This window comes from Marmota marmota, unplaced genomic scaffold (genome assembly GCF_001458135.2).
Source record: "Marmota marmota marmota unplaced genomic scaffold, marMar, whole genome shotgun sequence".
Lineage (NCBI taxonomy): Eukaryota > Metazoa > Chordata > Mammalia > Rodentia > Sciuridae > Marmota > Marmota marmota.
The window spans coordinates 23,299,047-23,316,462 of NW_026000108.1; positions in this window are offsets into that span (position 1 = coordinate 23,299,047).

A 17,416-nucleotide genomic window follows, 5' to 3' on the forward strand; every position below is an offset into this window, starting at 1 on the left:
TAAAAAGTTTTCATTGTAGTTGGAGACGATTTTTATTCATGTGTATGTATAATTTGCCACTTCTTTCCACTTCCTAAAAAGAACCTTGTTTTAAAAAGAGATAAATCAATAGAGAAATAGTGTGAAGTTCAAATCCAAGAAATTCAAATTACAAAGTAAAAGTATTATAGAATAGGGCTTGTCAGGAATTGATTGTCAGGAATTGAGTGGGGAGAAAAGGAAGAAAAACCATATATATATATATATATATATATATATATATATATATATATACACACACACACACACACACACACACACACATTATACACGCACACACACACACAACACATACACACCTACATCCATATATATTCACATTCCCCTCTCAATAAATAGACTTTCCATTAACTTCAGTAGACAGCTGCCTGAATTGTACCCATTATCTGTATAAATATATAATGTCCCAAGTGTGCAATTATGTTAGCCCACAGTGAAGAATGACTTGGTTTTAAAATCCATGTGCTGGGAACCTGACTGATTCTGAAATATTTGCATTTGAAAGGGTAGAGACTCTTCATAGAAACTGTCAGTAGCTCAATGCAGCCTATTAGTGCACATTTTATACTAAAGAAAGGAGCATTGTGGCTGGGAATTCTCTCTTTTTCCCCAGCCAGAGAGATGCACTTTCCTTATCACAATTTGATGAGGCTGGGGTTAGTTGGCTCATTGCCTATTCCTCCAGTGCAGAACATTCTCTCCATGCACATTTTGTCTTATAATATATAAGAAGTCCATATCCATACACAGTAAGGCAGTCCATTTACTGTTCAATCAATACAACTGTTCACATAGCTAAATAAACATGTTTATTATTTTATCAAAATTGCATTATCATCATTAAAAATCTCCCACAATATTTTTTCTAAATGCCTGGCTAGACAAAATATGATCTTATGCTTTCCTTAGGAAGTTAAAAATCTAACTAAAAATATAAACTTTGAAAGTACAGTTCATTACTATGTATATAGATGAACTATTTATTTTTAAAGTTAGTATATGCTTTTATATAATCTTATCATTAATGTTTTAATGATTTTGCTTTTTTATTTTTTTAATTAGTTACACATGATAGTACAATGACCTTGACATATCATACATCTGAAATCATTAATATTTTTAATGAAAGCATTGCTATATCACTAAAACCTACTGAGTTCTGCTAAGCAAATTTAAGTAGTTTATTCAAAATTATGATTATTACTGTGCCCTACAGCAAAGTCTAGAAATATCCAGAAGATGGGATTCCTTTTTTTTAGTCATAGATAGATATAATATCTTTATTTTATTTATTTATTCTTATGTATTGCTGAGGATTGAACCCAGTGCCTCACACATGCAAGGCAAGCACTCTTCTACTGAACTACAACCCCAGCCCAGATGGTATTCCTTTACACATGAAAATTAACTATTATATAAGGCACCCTGTTACAAATATATTTCTCTAGAAACTTTCAGTTTAAGTGAGCTAAGGTAATTCTGAGAAAGAATTGCTCAGAGTAGATTAAACTGAAGGTAGAATACTGCAGAGACTACATGGGATTTAAACCAGTCCTTGAAGAATACATAGTAATTGAAAACAAGTTTTTAAAAAGAAAATAACATGTAGAATTCCCAAGCCTTAAAAAAAGATCATGTTTGTACAATAAAACAGTCTTGAAGACATTACTAGATGAAGCAAATATTTCAGAATAAGGGAATTTGGCATCAAGAAGTAAAAAATTGACAGTTGTGCTGGGCAGAGTGGCACATAACTTTAATCCCAGAAACTGGGAGGCTGAGGCAGGAACATAGCAAGTTCAAAGCCAAGAACTTAGTGAGGCCCTAAGCAACTTAGTGTGACTCTGCCTCAAAATGAAAATAAATAAATAAAAAGGGTTGGGGCTGTGGTTCAATGGATAAGCACTCTTGGATTCAATCCCGGTACCAAAAAAAAAAGCAAATTGGAAGTTTCTAGTTTCTAGCATTCACTGTGGTATCTCATATATCTGTGTGGAATGGAGCATGTACTAAGTTGATAAACTGATTCCAAGAAGCCATATGGACATTTTGTGACCCAAGACCAATTCCATGAAAGAAGTTTGAATAGATAAATGGCCTAAGTAGAATTGTTTTAAGGCAAAGATTTCGAGACTCAAAAAAAATTGCTTTATTTCTGAATTTGTGGGATTATTAGATATTCAATAAATATTGAAATCTGTTTGGTATTCTGAAAGATATTGAGGAATTAAAGGTAAGTAGAATATGGTACTACCTTCTAAGTACTGTATATTCTAATAGGAGATGACAGTACATGGACAGACAGACGGACGGACGGATGGATGGAGTGGTGGATAAATACATTCAGAGATACATTAAATACACAGTGACTAACAGTTTTATAGAATAAAGAAAGTATTTATAAAAGAGTAGGTTCTTTACTACTCCCAGAAACAGAGACTTGAAGAACAAATTCCTAGGAGCAATTCCTATTCCATGAAATCATTCTGGTTGCTTTCTACCACCGCTGATTTGGACTGTTGCACACACTAAGTGGATGGGCTATGTTGGGCCATCTTGTAATTACTTTGCTATAGTGGCCAGTCTCTGTTCATTCTTTTTTGCATTTCAAAGTAGAGGTGCGAAATTATTCCCTTATTCACTAAGTAAAGCTAACATAAGACCACATTCTTTTTCATTCTTTCCCAGAGGCCTGAGAATAGTAGAGGGAAATACAAAATAGTAAATACAAACATGGAACTGATGGTTAGCAGATTTTCATTTCAAATCCCAGTTAATATGCTTGCTGCTGAATATTTTCCTCTTTGGTTCTCCCAGACACTTATGTTTCTCAAATGCCTCAACTTTCAAAAAAAAAAAATAGCTTTATTCTCTGTATTGTTATTTTAGTCCTCCAATCCCATTTGTTTTTATTGCCAGTAAAAGTGAAAATACTACGTTCTCACAATAGAGTGAGCCTTTTTCAGGGTAGCCTAAGGGTTAATAGTTCAGGCAAAGAAGCCAAATTGCTTGGACTTCTCTCTTAACCTCTTCCACTTACCACTTGGATGTTATTTGGGAATTTACTTAACCTTTCTACGACTGTTTTATCACACAAAATGGGGTCAGCAATATTATCTTTCTCATAAAGTGGCTAAGAGAACAATCATAAAAGCTTAAGGGTGCCTTATAAATAATACTCAATAGATATTAAAATATCATGATGATTAAAATGTGGCATGTTTCATATCTAGATCTGATGAATAATTATTAAATCATCCTTTCTGGGTAAGATTTTCAAAAGCAACGATTTAGAACCTACCTTACATTTGCTTAACTTAAGGGTCCATCTGAGAATAAATTTCTGCCATAAAATACATATAGCACCTTAACTTCAGTAGCTAAGGCTGGAAACTTACTAGTATCCAATATTTACAGTGCTGCCTCTTGATTTGCTTTTTAATCCAAAGGGTGTTTTGCAGACTCTCCTTTCCATTAGAGAAGTGGCCAGGCTAAAATCTGGGGATACTCAGAAGACTGCAAAGTTGGAATTGTTAACAGAGGTGTAATGACCTTTAAAAGTTAGTCTTCATGCACAAAATTTGTTGACTAACTAAAGTGCATAAAAACAACATGCTTCTCCATAAAGTTTTATTAAAGAATTTATATTGCATTCATTACAATTAGGAATCCAAAGTTGAATATTCTCTACATCTGGAACCAAGATGCCAAATGATGCCCAACCAAAAAGTCATCAAACAGGATGAGGTACTGTTCACGGTCCTCACCTGCTTCAAATATCCACTCAGCCCTGCCCAGAAACCCTGTTAGAAATCTGAGACTCTCTCACCTTGTTATCAAACATGCAGACACTCTCTCTGAAAATTTCCAATCCTTGGGTGCTTCACCTTCCCTCACTCTAATATATGACCTAAAATCATAATTTTTGGAGAAAACAGACATCAAATAGGAAATATCTCATTGATTAAGATGAAAAATATAAATCTAACAACATCTACACATTTCTGTCTTCCATTTATATTGTTAAAACACATATGCATCTGTTCATTTTAAGGCTAATATCCAGTTGTGTTTTAGGTATCATTCTGTTCTCATTTTTCTAATTTTACAATGTCTGGCACATAAATAAAAGTTCCTCTTGTCAAAGTTTTTTCCAATGGTTCTTTGATGAACTCTCTCCTACTATAAAAAAAAAACCAAAACCCTTTGAGTATATGAGAATTCCCAGCACTACTGCCCTCTTTCCCTACCTCTTCCCCAGTTTTGCAAAGTTTAGTTGTACTTATTCTATTTCCACATTCTCCACTGATTCTTCAAGACATTTAATGTGACTTCTTGCCTACCACTTGAAATACATTCTTCTTGACTTTTTTTTTGTATTTATTCTTTCTTTAAAAACTTTCTATAGAATTGCAATTATCTGTGATTTAAATATTCTGCATGCTTTTCTCCTAAAACCATCCATCCTTGTTTTATTTACTGGGTGAACAAAAATCTTTCAATTGATATTGTAGTATTAACTCTTCCTATGTCTTATTTAAAGAGTTTGGGTAAACTATATTTTTATATATAAGTTTTTTTTTATAAAAAAGAAAACTGAACTTATTGCCCATTATAGTAAGGGAGACACAGTCTCTGAGCAGAAAAGACTATTTCTTTCCCATTGGGTTTGAGGGCAGCATGGAGTCCAGGGATCCAAGGTTTAAAGGATTGACATCATTTGTACAAGCATGATTACTCAGGTGAAAGATTCTTGTTAATTTGGTCGCTGCCACTTTGGTTACCTTTACTGATTGGACGTCTTTATTTAAATTCATTTTTAATTTGTTATTTTTAGATATATATGACAGTGGAGTGTATTTTGACAGATTATAGATACATGTAGTATAACTTACTTGTGGTTGTACATGATAGGGAGTTTCACTGGTGATATATTCACATGCGAACATAGGAAAGTTATGTCCAATACATTCTCTTTCTTCTTACCACCCTCCCTCCCTTCTCTTCATTCCTCTTTGTCTAATCCACTCCCTTCTATTCCTGCCTCCTTCACCCTTTATTTTGTGTTAGCATCCACATATCAGAAAGAAGATTTGACCTTTGGGTTTTGGGGATTGGCTTATTTTACCTAGCATAATAGTCTCCAGATTCATCTATTTACTTGTGAAAGTCATAAAGGCATTCTTTATATGGTTGAGTAATACTCCAGTGTGTATATATGCCACATTGTCTTTATCCATTCATCAGTTGAAAGGTATCCAGGTTGGAACAATAGCTTAGCTATTATGAATTGAGCTGTTATAAATATTGATGTGACTGTATCATTGTAGTATGCTGATTTTAAGACTTTGGGATATATACTGAGATGTAGGATAAATTCATAGTTTCTCTTACGTAAAATTTTGACTATATTCTTTTGATATAATTTAAAAATTATATTCTCTACAACCCTCCTTGTAGTTAGTTCCACATTTACATGTGTTTCTTTTTATATTTTGAGCAATCTGGATAGTTGTTTATTTTATTGTTCTTTTTAAGTTTCAGCTTCTGACTATGAATACTCTGTTTCGTGTTTGATTATTACTTACTGCTCTTATATTTATTTTTACTTCCTTTTAATTTCTTTGGGTTTATGTTGCTACTTTTTTCTAATTTTTTAAGAGACATGTCAATTTCATTGATATGCAACTTTTCCTTCTTTCATAGTGCAAGGACTTGGTTCAGATTTGATATGGAGTAGTTTCATTATTGTTTGATTCCTGCTAAATTTTTGTATGTTTCCATTCTTGAAGTATTAGTTATTTGGAAGGGTAATAGACAATTTCTAACTATGTTTGGTATTTTTAAAATATTTATTTTATTTCCAATTTAATAAACTTATGATAATTGTCTAATTTTCCATCTCATTAATTATTTCAAGCTTGATTGGATTTGCATTAGAATTTATCTCAAGGTCAATTTTTATAAATATAATGTATACTTGAAAATAATAAGCCCTTTATTTTTTGTATTCAGAGTTAAAATAAAATTTTGGCTTTTAGAGAACAAACTTATTCAGGGTGTTCCCTGTTTGGACTAAGTTCGATTTTGGGATCTCTCAGTATTAGAAATGAGTTCTCCCAGTAGAAGATAAAGTTCTGCCTACAAGTATCAACTTTTCTTTATATATTGTATCTATATTATTAGATCCAAAAACATAGCATAGCTCTGTATTTTTCATAGGAATTTAAAGCATTTATCTCAAATGATGACTTTTGCCTTAACTTTTATTTTGTTTCATAGTAAAAATAATAATTCAACAGAATTGTCTAGTTTGATGACCCTACTTTTTTTTTCTCAATCTCCTTAGGCCTTCAATCTTTAAATGAATTTCTAGAGAAATATATGTAGATGGATATTTTAAAGAATAAATTTGATAATCCCTACTAGTACTTCTTTCAATGCATTCTGCACTATTACTATGACATCTTGTACTTTTTTTTCATTCATAAAAAAACAGTTTAAATTAATTGGCATGTTTTTTCATTTTTCCCATTTGATTTTTGATGTTAAATTATTCACTGACACATTTTAATGGCAATGTCTATATACCTCTCACAAACAATACTTATCTTTAGTCGATTTTAACTGTGACCATAAAGCATCCAACAATGCAAAGCATTAACATTTTCATTGTCAAATATTTCAGCTTTATATCAGTGTTTTAAAATCTTATTTTCCTTACTTATTAACAATTTTAAAATGCTCATCATATACAAAGCACTAACTTAAACATTTTAAATTATATTTTAATCTTAAAATATCCTTACTGCCACTCTTTATGTTTCAATATTTTTGTTTTATTGTTTTCATGTTTATCATTTTGTTTACTGTTTAGTTCTACTATATTTTTTTCTTCTTATTTAATCATTTGTTCCTAAAATTCTTCCTTTAAAGTTCTGCTAGTGAGAGTGCGTTCCTGATAAATTTCCCTCAATTTGTTGTTCTTCCTTTTTTCTTGAATTATGACTTACATATATTAAAAATATCATACACTGACAAGTATTTAATGCCTCCCTTTATTAATTTTTGCACACTTTTCTACTATGTTCAAAATAAGTCATCTCTTTGAATCATTTTTCTTATTTTTATGTTTTTTCTTTGGGTATAATCTTTTGTTTCACTTAGCTTTAAGGATATTCTCTCGGTTTTTGAGAATTTTGAAATTTACCAAAGTTTTCTTATATGTGGATTTACATTTATTTTGTCATGTCTTTGTTTTATCATCTTTTCTAAATCTCAGCCTATCTGTGTTTCATCTGTTCTGAAAAATTCTAATAAGTTATCGTTTTGAAAATTCCCATTTAAATACCCTCTAGATTTCTCCTTCTGGAATTCCAAATAAATATATCTTTGACTTTTATGCTTTACTTCTATATCTATAATTATCCCTCTTTCATGTTTTTTTTCTTTTTTGTGTTGTGAAATTATGTATATGATATGCTATGTGTTTTTGACCATTCTAACTTGAGCTATTTATACTGCTGAGCACATTTAGTGATGTTTTAATTGAAATATTTCCACTTTACATTTCCAGAAGTTTCATTTGGCTCTTTTCTAAGGTCACCTGTTCAGCCTCTCAGTTCCCTTGTCACCTTCTTATGTTTTCAACTTCCACTTTTAATTTGTCAAACATTTCATGCATTATTTGATAATCTGTAATCATTCCCATGTCTTTTGCCCTTGATGGTTTAATAGTGCATTCAGGATTTTTTGTTTGTTTGTTTTGCTCTCATTTGTTGTGTCTTGTTTCCTAATGTGGGATGGAATTTGAGATTATGTTTTTCGAGAATTTTGAGAGCTTTATTTCTGTGTTTTTTCCCAAAAAGAATTTTCACAGATGCTATATATTGTCCTAAGATGCTTGTGACTGACCACATTCAATAGAACTATTTGGCTGGGGTTTTCTAGGCTCCAAAACAAGTGAACATTAAAACTCCTTGCATAAAGGGTAGTATGACTCTGGTTACTGATTCTCTGCAGAGTTTGTTTTCCCAGCAATAGCAGAAAGTGGCAAGGGCAAGGGCAATAACCATCCTTATCTGCCTTTTCTGGAAAGTAGTTTTCTTTCTTTTTTTTTTCTTTTTTTTTTTAAGAGAGAGAGAGAGAGAGAGAAAGTTTTAATATTTATTTATTTTTCAGTTTTCAGTGGACACAACATCTTTATTTTATTTTTATGTGGTGCTGAGGATCGAACCCAGCACCCTCGAGCATGCCAGGCAAGCACATTACCGCTTGAGCCACATCCCCAGCTCCTGGAAAGTAGTTTTCTATGTTTGCCTTTATATATTCCTATTTGTTCTCAGTGGGCATAATCATTTGGTGGCCTAGTCTCTTTATGATTGTATATCAGTTAAACAATGACTTTTGCTTATTATTGAACCACCAATATTCTACAATGTTTCTATAACATCATAAATGCTCATTAAAATCATACATCGATACATTATTTATGTATAGGGAAGCATTTTCTGTGGCAGCTGCAGGTACCTTAATACAAGATCATTATTTCCATTAAAACAATAAATATTTATCTCAATACCATCACACCATTTACCACCAGCCTGAAGCTGTGCCTCCTTCACCAACACAGCTGTTAAAACACAGAGCTTTACATTCATAGAAAACAAATTCCCTCACAGAACTGCTATCTTTAAGCTTGTTAGGTCTCTTTAATTTAGCTCCTGGCAATAGTCTTAGTTTCTTCTGGACTCAGTTATACACATTGTTGAAAAAATGCTTACCAATCTTACCCAATTATTTTAGTGTGTGTGTGTGTGTGTGTGTGTGTGTGTGTGGCAGGTTGCTATAATTAGCAATATCCTCTACATCTTTATATTCAATGGATATTTGATTCATACATTAGCTATGCAACTTACCTTTCAGCATAACTGAATACTATGTAAGCCCCTCCTTCAAAATGCCTTCTTTACTTGCCTTGAATTACTTGCCACACTCCCATTTTTCTCCTATCCAGTTACTTGCTCTTTCTGATTCCATTAATTTGCACTTTACTTCACCTACAGTTTTTCTGAGTGTTGCTGCCACTTCCATTATGAATAATTACCAACAGACACATCTTTTTAAAGCACAAATCTGATGATCTTCCCCAGTGTTATATAATCAGTGATTATCAGTTCTCAAAGAAGAAAAATACATATGATTAGCATGGTCTACAAATGTCTTAGAGAAGGTCTATTCCCATCTCTCTCCTGTAGCAGGATTGCTTTGCCCCTTCCTGTCTGCCCTGAACTCCCTTAGTTCTCCATATTCACTAGACTGCCTCCTTACATAGGACTTGTACATAACATTTCCCCCTTGCTAACACCCTCTTTCTACTTCATTGCAATTAAGGAATGCCTACTCATTCTTCAGAACTCAGTTCAGCCTTCTCAGAGTTTTCACTGATTGCTTTGAATACCTCAAAAAAACATGACAAAAGAACCCCAAATTAAGAGTCTTTAATTGACTCTTACTAATCCATTGAACAAATATTATTGAAAACTTACTATGTGTTGGAAACTATTCTATATGTAGGAATATATCCAACAGTAAAGAAAATAGAGTAAGCCTTTTTCTATGTAGTTGGGTAGGCAATAAGAAGCAGATGATAAATAAACATTTATGTATCATTCAAAAAATACTCAGTGGACAAAGGATCCTTCCTTAACTCTAACCACAGTTCTAATTTCAAATTTATTTCTGTTCATGTACATCAGTTAAACAATGACTTTTGCTTATTATTGAACCACCAATATTCTACAATGTTTCTATAACAACATAAATGCTCATTAAAATCATACATCTATATATTATTTATGTATAGGGAAGCATTTTCTGTGGCAGCTTCAGGTAGTTTAATACAAGATAATTCTTTCCATTAAAACAATAAATATTTATAGTTTGTTTTAGGTAGAATACATTGTTCCAGGTTTCATATACCATCATGAGGATTGCATTTTCCTGGGTCAAGAAGTCAACAATAAACAGATTAACAAAAATAAATCCTCAGAGACATTGTAGCAATTCTACACTTTTCAACAAGGACTCATTACTTACTAATCATACAACACGGATAGAGTGATTTTAAGCTCTCCAGAAATCATATTGCTTTTGACATTAAAATAATATTACCTTGCATTGCAACATATTATTTCAGAGGCAAGGTTAGAGCTCATATTCTTTAACATTCAAATTAAGTCACTTTGTCCCCACAGTGTGTTGTTATTCCTCATGTAATGCAACTCAAGGTAATCATATTTAACAAAAAGGATTGCTCTAGGTTGAAATTCCCATTACATGAGCAAAATATCTTGAACAGCACAGTGTGTGATATACAGTATCAGCTCCCTTCACACAGGTGCATGAGTGTTTGAGTGACTCAAATTTTCTCTTCCTCTTCTGGGGGTGAGGGCAGTTGATTTTGAACATGTTCCATTTTTCTGGCATTTGTCCATACGAAAAGGAATAAGAGTAGTGTGGTAAAAGATGTTGTAGGATGTAGGTGCCAATATATGGCTGAATAATTGTAAAGGCTTTCCGTCTTGTGTGTTTCATGATCGCTGTCCTCTTTAATGATTTCAGTTGCCTATGATATTTCATTACATATTCTTCATGAATTATCCACTGAATTTGGAATAAATCAATATTTATTCTGCTCTCCTATGTGAGACCAACAGAAATGTGCCAAAAGAACTCCAAACTAAGAAGGAAATAAATAATACGGTTTTTTTAAGGAAAAAAAAAGCAAAGTAATTGAATAAACTCTTAAAATCTAACTGCCAGAAACAATGATTTTTAGAAGTCAACAGCAAAGTACCTCCTGATCCTAGTCTCCTCTCCCCTTTAAGGAGAGCAGCACACTTTGAAGAAAAGAGCCATCCTAAAAGATTCATTAAAAACTTTTAACTTCATAAGCAAAGCAAAGAACAAAAATGAGGGTGGAACAAAAGATAGAAAAGTGAAAAGACAAAGGAAGTTTTGGGATCATTTCTACAGCATTGAGAAGATGGGGTGAAAATATATGAATTTTATTTCTCAACCATTTCTTAACTGTGAGGAGAGTATAAAGGGACTTGAGTTAGAACAGGAATCATTAATCTGAGAACCTGACATAAAGCAGCTGGCCAAATATAAGACAGAAGAAATAAAGAATGATCAATCAAAAAGGGACCCTTTGATCCAAGAATCTTTACAGTGACCCTGACTCCTGCTGGGTGATATACTCAGCCTAAAAAATAAAATAATGTATGTCCAGAGAGCCTTTCTGCCCTCCTAGGCCTTCGGAAAACACTGGAATTCAACAGGGTGCAGGGAAACTGCTATCTGATTTTACCCCTCTGGTTCCACTGAAACACAGGATTAACTGAGGGCCCATAAATGAGAATTGTGCAGCCACCCAGCCTAAACACTAAAGCAATGATTTAAACAGAGAGAAAGGGAAAAAGGCTCTAAAATTGGCCTGATTCATCTTATAGTTTTATAGATGACAAGAGAGGAGAAATGAAAATCACCCATATCTGGGATCATTTCCACAGCATAATATTTGGATATTAAAGTTAATAAATTGAGAAATAGGGTTAATTATTTGATTTAGTATTACATAAATAATAATTATGACCCAAAAGAGATTTTAAAACTTGTAGATATCCAAAGAGATTCAGAGTATCTTTTTAAACATATATAAATCTCCATATATCACACAGTAACTTGATTGTACATACATGTACCTATAGAATAGGTATGAACATATTAAAACAACAAACTTGTCACATGTGTAAACTATACATATACATATATATGAATATATATAGTTCATATATAATAACAGGAAACAATTAAAATTTGTCTATTATATCTATATATACTAAATAAAAAAGAAATGAGACTCATATTTTAGGTTGAAAACACAAATTATATGTAGTGTCTAAGGTCCAAGGACAGCATCCTCATTCAAAGACACTACACACTTACTGGAATAACAGGAGAGTCCTGGCCCAGGAAATGACCTCATCAAAACAGGAGCCTCCAGAACACAGCAGCTGGTATGAAACGGACCTACAAGGGGCCAATTCACACAGCAGCTCCTGCTGAGCTAAAAATTGGGGAGGGGCCAAAAGAGTGTTTCAAGTGCAAGGCAGTGAGCTACCTAACCCTTGCAGTAAACCTCCTCTCAAGTTCAAATGTAATCATATAATACTTATTTTGTAACAAGTCATATAGCATCAAAATATTTGAGATAAAACCTCTAGAAATATAAGCAGAATATTATGGTAACAAAATTGAGATTTTTGTCTAAATTGTCTCAATCCAAGGGAGGAAAAATTAACCATACAAAACATGGTAGAAAGGATCCAAATTATATAATTAAAATAGTTGTGTATACATGCACACACACACACACACACATATATATATATATATACACACACACACACACATATACATTTTAAGCAAAGGGAGAACTTTAGAATATAACTTCTTTAAATGAACTTATGAGTTAGGCTCTGGAGAGAAACTGGATCTCAATAAATGTCTATAGAGAAAAATAATACTAGAATAGAATGAATATTAGCCTTGACTGTTTTTCTTTCTTTTTTTATGATCAACAGACTTTATTTTTTGAGTAGTTTTAGTTATGCATGAAAACTGACACAAAAGGATAGAAACTTCCTCTATACCCCATATTTCCCTGGCCAATTTTCCTTGTTACTAACATATTGCATTAGTTTATATGTTTATTACAAATGAGCTGATATTGATGCATTGCTGACCTCCAAAGTTTACATCAAGGTTTACTCTTTATGTTGTACATTCTGTGGGTTTTGATACATGTATAATGACTTGTATCTCAATATTATGGTATCATTTAGAATAGTTTCACTGCCCTGAATCTCCCCTGTCCCCCACCTATTCAACTGCCTCCCGTGTCCCAACTCCTAGCTCCTGGCAACCACCTATCTTTTTACTGTCCCTGAAGCTTTGCCTTTTCCAGAAAGCCATAGAGTTAGAATAACACATGTAGCCCTCTCAGATTGCTATTGTCTACTTAACAAAACTCATTTAAGTTTCCTGCATACCTTTCCATGATTTGAGAGCTCATGTCATTTATCACTGATTAATATTTCATGACAGCAGTGTTCCAGATTTTATGTATTGATTGCTTCCAAATTTTTGCAGCTATGCATAAAAATCTATATACATCCACATGAAAACTTTTGTGTGGAAATAAGTTCTAAACTCATTTGGGTAAATACCCAGGGGCAAAACTACTGGATAAAATGGTAAGTTTTTAATTTTGTAAGCAACGGACAACTCTTTTCCAAAGTGGCTGTTTCACTGTGCATTTCTAAGTGGAATGAATGTGAGTCCTTCTTGCTCCATGTCTTTGTTAGCATTCAGTGTTGTCAGTTTTTTGGTTTCAGCCATTCTAATAAGTATATAATAGTATTGCATGATTGATGATTGTTTTAATTTACATTTCCCTGGTAACATTTGCAGAATCTTTTCAAATGCTTATTTGCACTTGTGTATGTTCTTTGGTGAGTTGTCTACTCAGATCTCTGGTTTGTTTTTAGTTGAATTGTGGTTTCTTATGTTGTAGATTTTTATGTTGTTTAACAAATTATCACAACATAAAAGCCCAATCACTTAATACAACACGTATTTATTATCTTTCAGTTTTTGTGTGTCAAATTTTTTTAAAAAAAACATAATAGGAACTTCTAACAATACTCCTTATGTTATTGGAGAGGAATACAATTTCAAAAAAAATCGTCAAAAAAAAATTTATCTGGATGGACCCAAAGTAATAAGAGATTTCCTTGAGAGAGAAAATTGAGGGTCAGATTCAAAGAAGGTGATATGATGGCAAAAGCAGAGTTTGTAATGATGGGAAGCATAAACCAAGGGACCCAGGCAGTTCCTAGAAACTAAAAAGGCAAAAAAAAAAAAGTTTTCTCTTAAGTAGGATAATAAATCTGTGTTTTTTTAAGCTACTGAATTTGTGCTAATTTTTCCAACAACAACAGGAGACCAACACACCCTCCCATGTAAAAGTTATTCAGCACTATCACGTGGTTCATAGAAACACAAAGACAAGAATATTAAAATCAAGACTTTTAAATTTTTTCCATTATTTTTAAGAACACATTTTGGGCCTTATGTCTTCAGAGCTTCCAATATTCTTACCTAGGTTTATAAAAAGATAATCTGGAAATGATACTGAAGCATGCCATCAAGAAATAAAAAGTACACTACTGAACTATAAAATATAGGAACACTCCAGAACACCCTCACCCACATCAGCAAAACTGCTCCCTTTGAAACTTTCCCCTTCCAGTTTGCTTTCGTAGCTCATTTTAATCATTATATTTAGCTTGAATAAAAATGATAAGGGAAGCAAATGAGTATAATTAACTTCCAGCCCTGCCAACTATAAATGTGGTTCATTACCTGCTCTTTTGAAAACACAAAGTCACGAGTTTGGATTTGGTAACATTTGTCTCCACCAAGATATGTAAATGTCATTGTAAGTAGGTAGAAATATTTTTAGTCTACATCAGAAATGTGGTTGTTTAGAAGCATTCTTCTCCAAAACCTATGATCAAGGAGAACTTAGAGAATTTTTTTCTCTCTGCTGGTTCGAGAAGGCAATGTGCAGAAACAACACACTGACTTGGTGAAGTGGGAGAAAGGGAAAGTGTATAGTTCTCATATTTTTTTGCAAAAATCATTCAACTAATTACTCTTTGATGGCATAAAAGAAACTCTACCTTTGGGGTGAAGTCAAACATTTTAAAATTATGAATAACAATTTCTGAGTGACCAAAAATGTTCTATAAAAAGTTCTATTTAAGAATTAACTAGTTTTCAGTGATTGTTATTGCTTGTTTTTATAATTTGTGCTTCCGTTCTATATTTAAAGGTGTGACAGGTGATGAGAAAGTGGTTCCATCTTCGGAGTCACATAAAGTGTCTTAAATAAGCAAAAAACTGAAGATAGGCATGGACTAATTTATAAAGTTGGCACCCTTGGCTGATGGTATGATTTTATACATAGAAGATCCTCAAAGTTCCACCAGAAAACTTCTAGAATTAGTAAATAAATTCAGCAAAATAGCAGGATATAAAATAAACACCCATAAATCAAAGGCATTTCTGTATATCAGTAACAAATCCTCAGAAAAGGAAACGAGGAAAACTACCCCATTTTCAATAGCCTCAAAAAAATAAAATACTTAGTAATCAACTTAATAAAAAAGGTGAAAGATCTATATAATGAAAATTACAGTACTCTAAAATAAGAAATCAAAGAAGACCTTAAAAAATGGAAAGATCTACCTTACTCTTGGGTAGGCAGAATTAATAACATCAAAATGACCACACTTCCAAAAGCATTATATAGATTTAATGCAGTCTGGATCAAAATTCCAATGACATTCCTCATTGAAATAGAAAAAGCAACCATGAAATTCATCTAGAAAAATAAGAGACCCAGAATAGCTAAAGCAATCCTTAGCAGGAAGAGTGAAGCAGGTGGTATCACTATACCAGACCTTAAACTATACAACAGAGCAATAGTAACAAAAACAGCATAGTATTGGCATCAAAACAGACTGGTAGACCAATGGTACATAATAGAAGACAGAGAGACTAACCCACAAAACTACAATTATCTTATATTAGACAAAGGTGTCAAGAACATGCATTGGAGAAAAGGTAGCCTCTTCAACAAATGGTGCTGGGAAAACTGGAAATCCATATGCAATAAAATGAAATTAAACCTCTATCTCTCACCATCCACAAAACTCAACTAAAAATGGATCAAGGGACTTAGGAATAAAACCAGATACCCTGTGTCTAATAAAAGAAACAGTAGGCCCTAATCTCCATCATGTGGGATTAGACCCAAACTTCCTTAATAAGACTCCTGTAGCAAAAAATTAAAACCCAGAATCAATAAATGGGATGGACTCAAAGGTTTTTTTCTCAGCAAAAGTAACAATCAGTGAGGTGAATAGAGAGCCTACATCTAGGGAGCAAATTTTTAACCCTCACACATCAGATAGATCACTAATTTCTAGGGTATATAAAGAACTCAAAAAGCTAAGCACTCAAAAAGCTAATTGGCCCAAGGACCTGAACAGACACTTCTCAGCAGATGATGTACAATCAATCAACAAATATATGAAAAAATGTTCATCATCACTAACAATTAGAGAAATGCAAATAAAAACTACTCTAAAATTTAATCTCACTCCAGTCAGAATGACAGCTATTTATGAAGACAAACAACAATAATTGACAAGGACGTGGGGATAAAGGTACACTCATATATTGCTGGTGAGACTGCAAATTGTTGCAGCCAATATGGAAAGCAGTATGGAGATTTCTTGGAAAAATGGGAATGAAACCACCATTTGACCCAGCTATTCCTCTCCTCAGTCTATACCCAAAGGACTTAAAAACAGCATACTACAGGGACACAGCCACATCAATGTTTATAGCAGCACAATTCACAGTAGCTAAACTGTGGAGCCAACCTAGATTCCCTTCAGTAGATGAATGGATAAAAACAATGTAGAATATTACTCAGTAATAAAAGAGAATAAAATAAAAATAGAATAAATTCATGACATTTGCAGGTAAATGGATGGAGTTAGATAATGCTAAGGGAAGTTAGCCAAACCCCCCAAAAACAAATCCTGAATGTTTTCTTTTATATAAGGAGGCTGATTTATAGTGGGATAGGAAGAGGGAGCATGGGAGGAATAGATGAACTCTAGATAGGACAGAGGGTTGGAGGGGCCTGGAGGGGGCATGGATTTATTAATGATGGTGAAATGTGATGATCATTATTATTCAAAGTACATGTATCAAGACACAAATTGGTGTAAATATACTTTGTATACAACCAAAGATATGAAAAATTGTGCTCTACATGTGTAATAAGAACTATAATGCATTCCACTGTCATATATAAATTAAAAAGTTAAAAATAAAATTAAAAAAATAAAGACCCACACCATTGTGTCACAAGTTACTTCTGTATTTTTACACCCAAAAAAGAATGTACCTTCTTCTTGTTTCACTTAGGGTTTGTCAAGCAATTTGTCTAAAAATAGCGCTGACTCTTTCAATCAAGATGGCTTTGTGAACTCATGACTATCCCTCTTCTCCTTCAAAATCAATATATCTGAAAATTAAATGAAAAAGGATTAACATTATCCCAGAAAAAGAATCTCTGTGGCTCTAACAAAGAAGAACCACATGGAGGAATAAGCTCAGGCAAATGGCAGGGCTACCAGATTGGAGTCCAGAATGCGGTAAAGGCAGA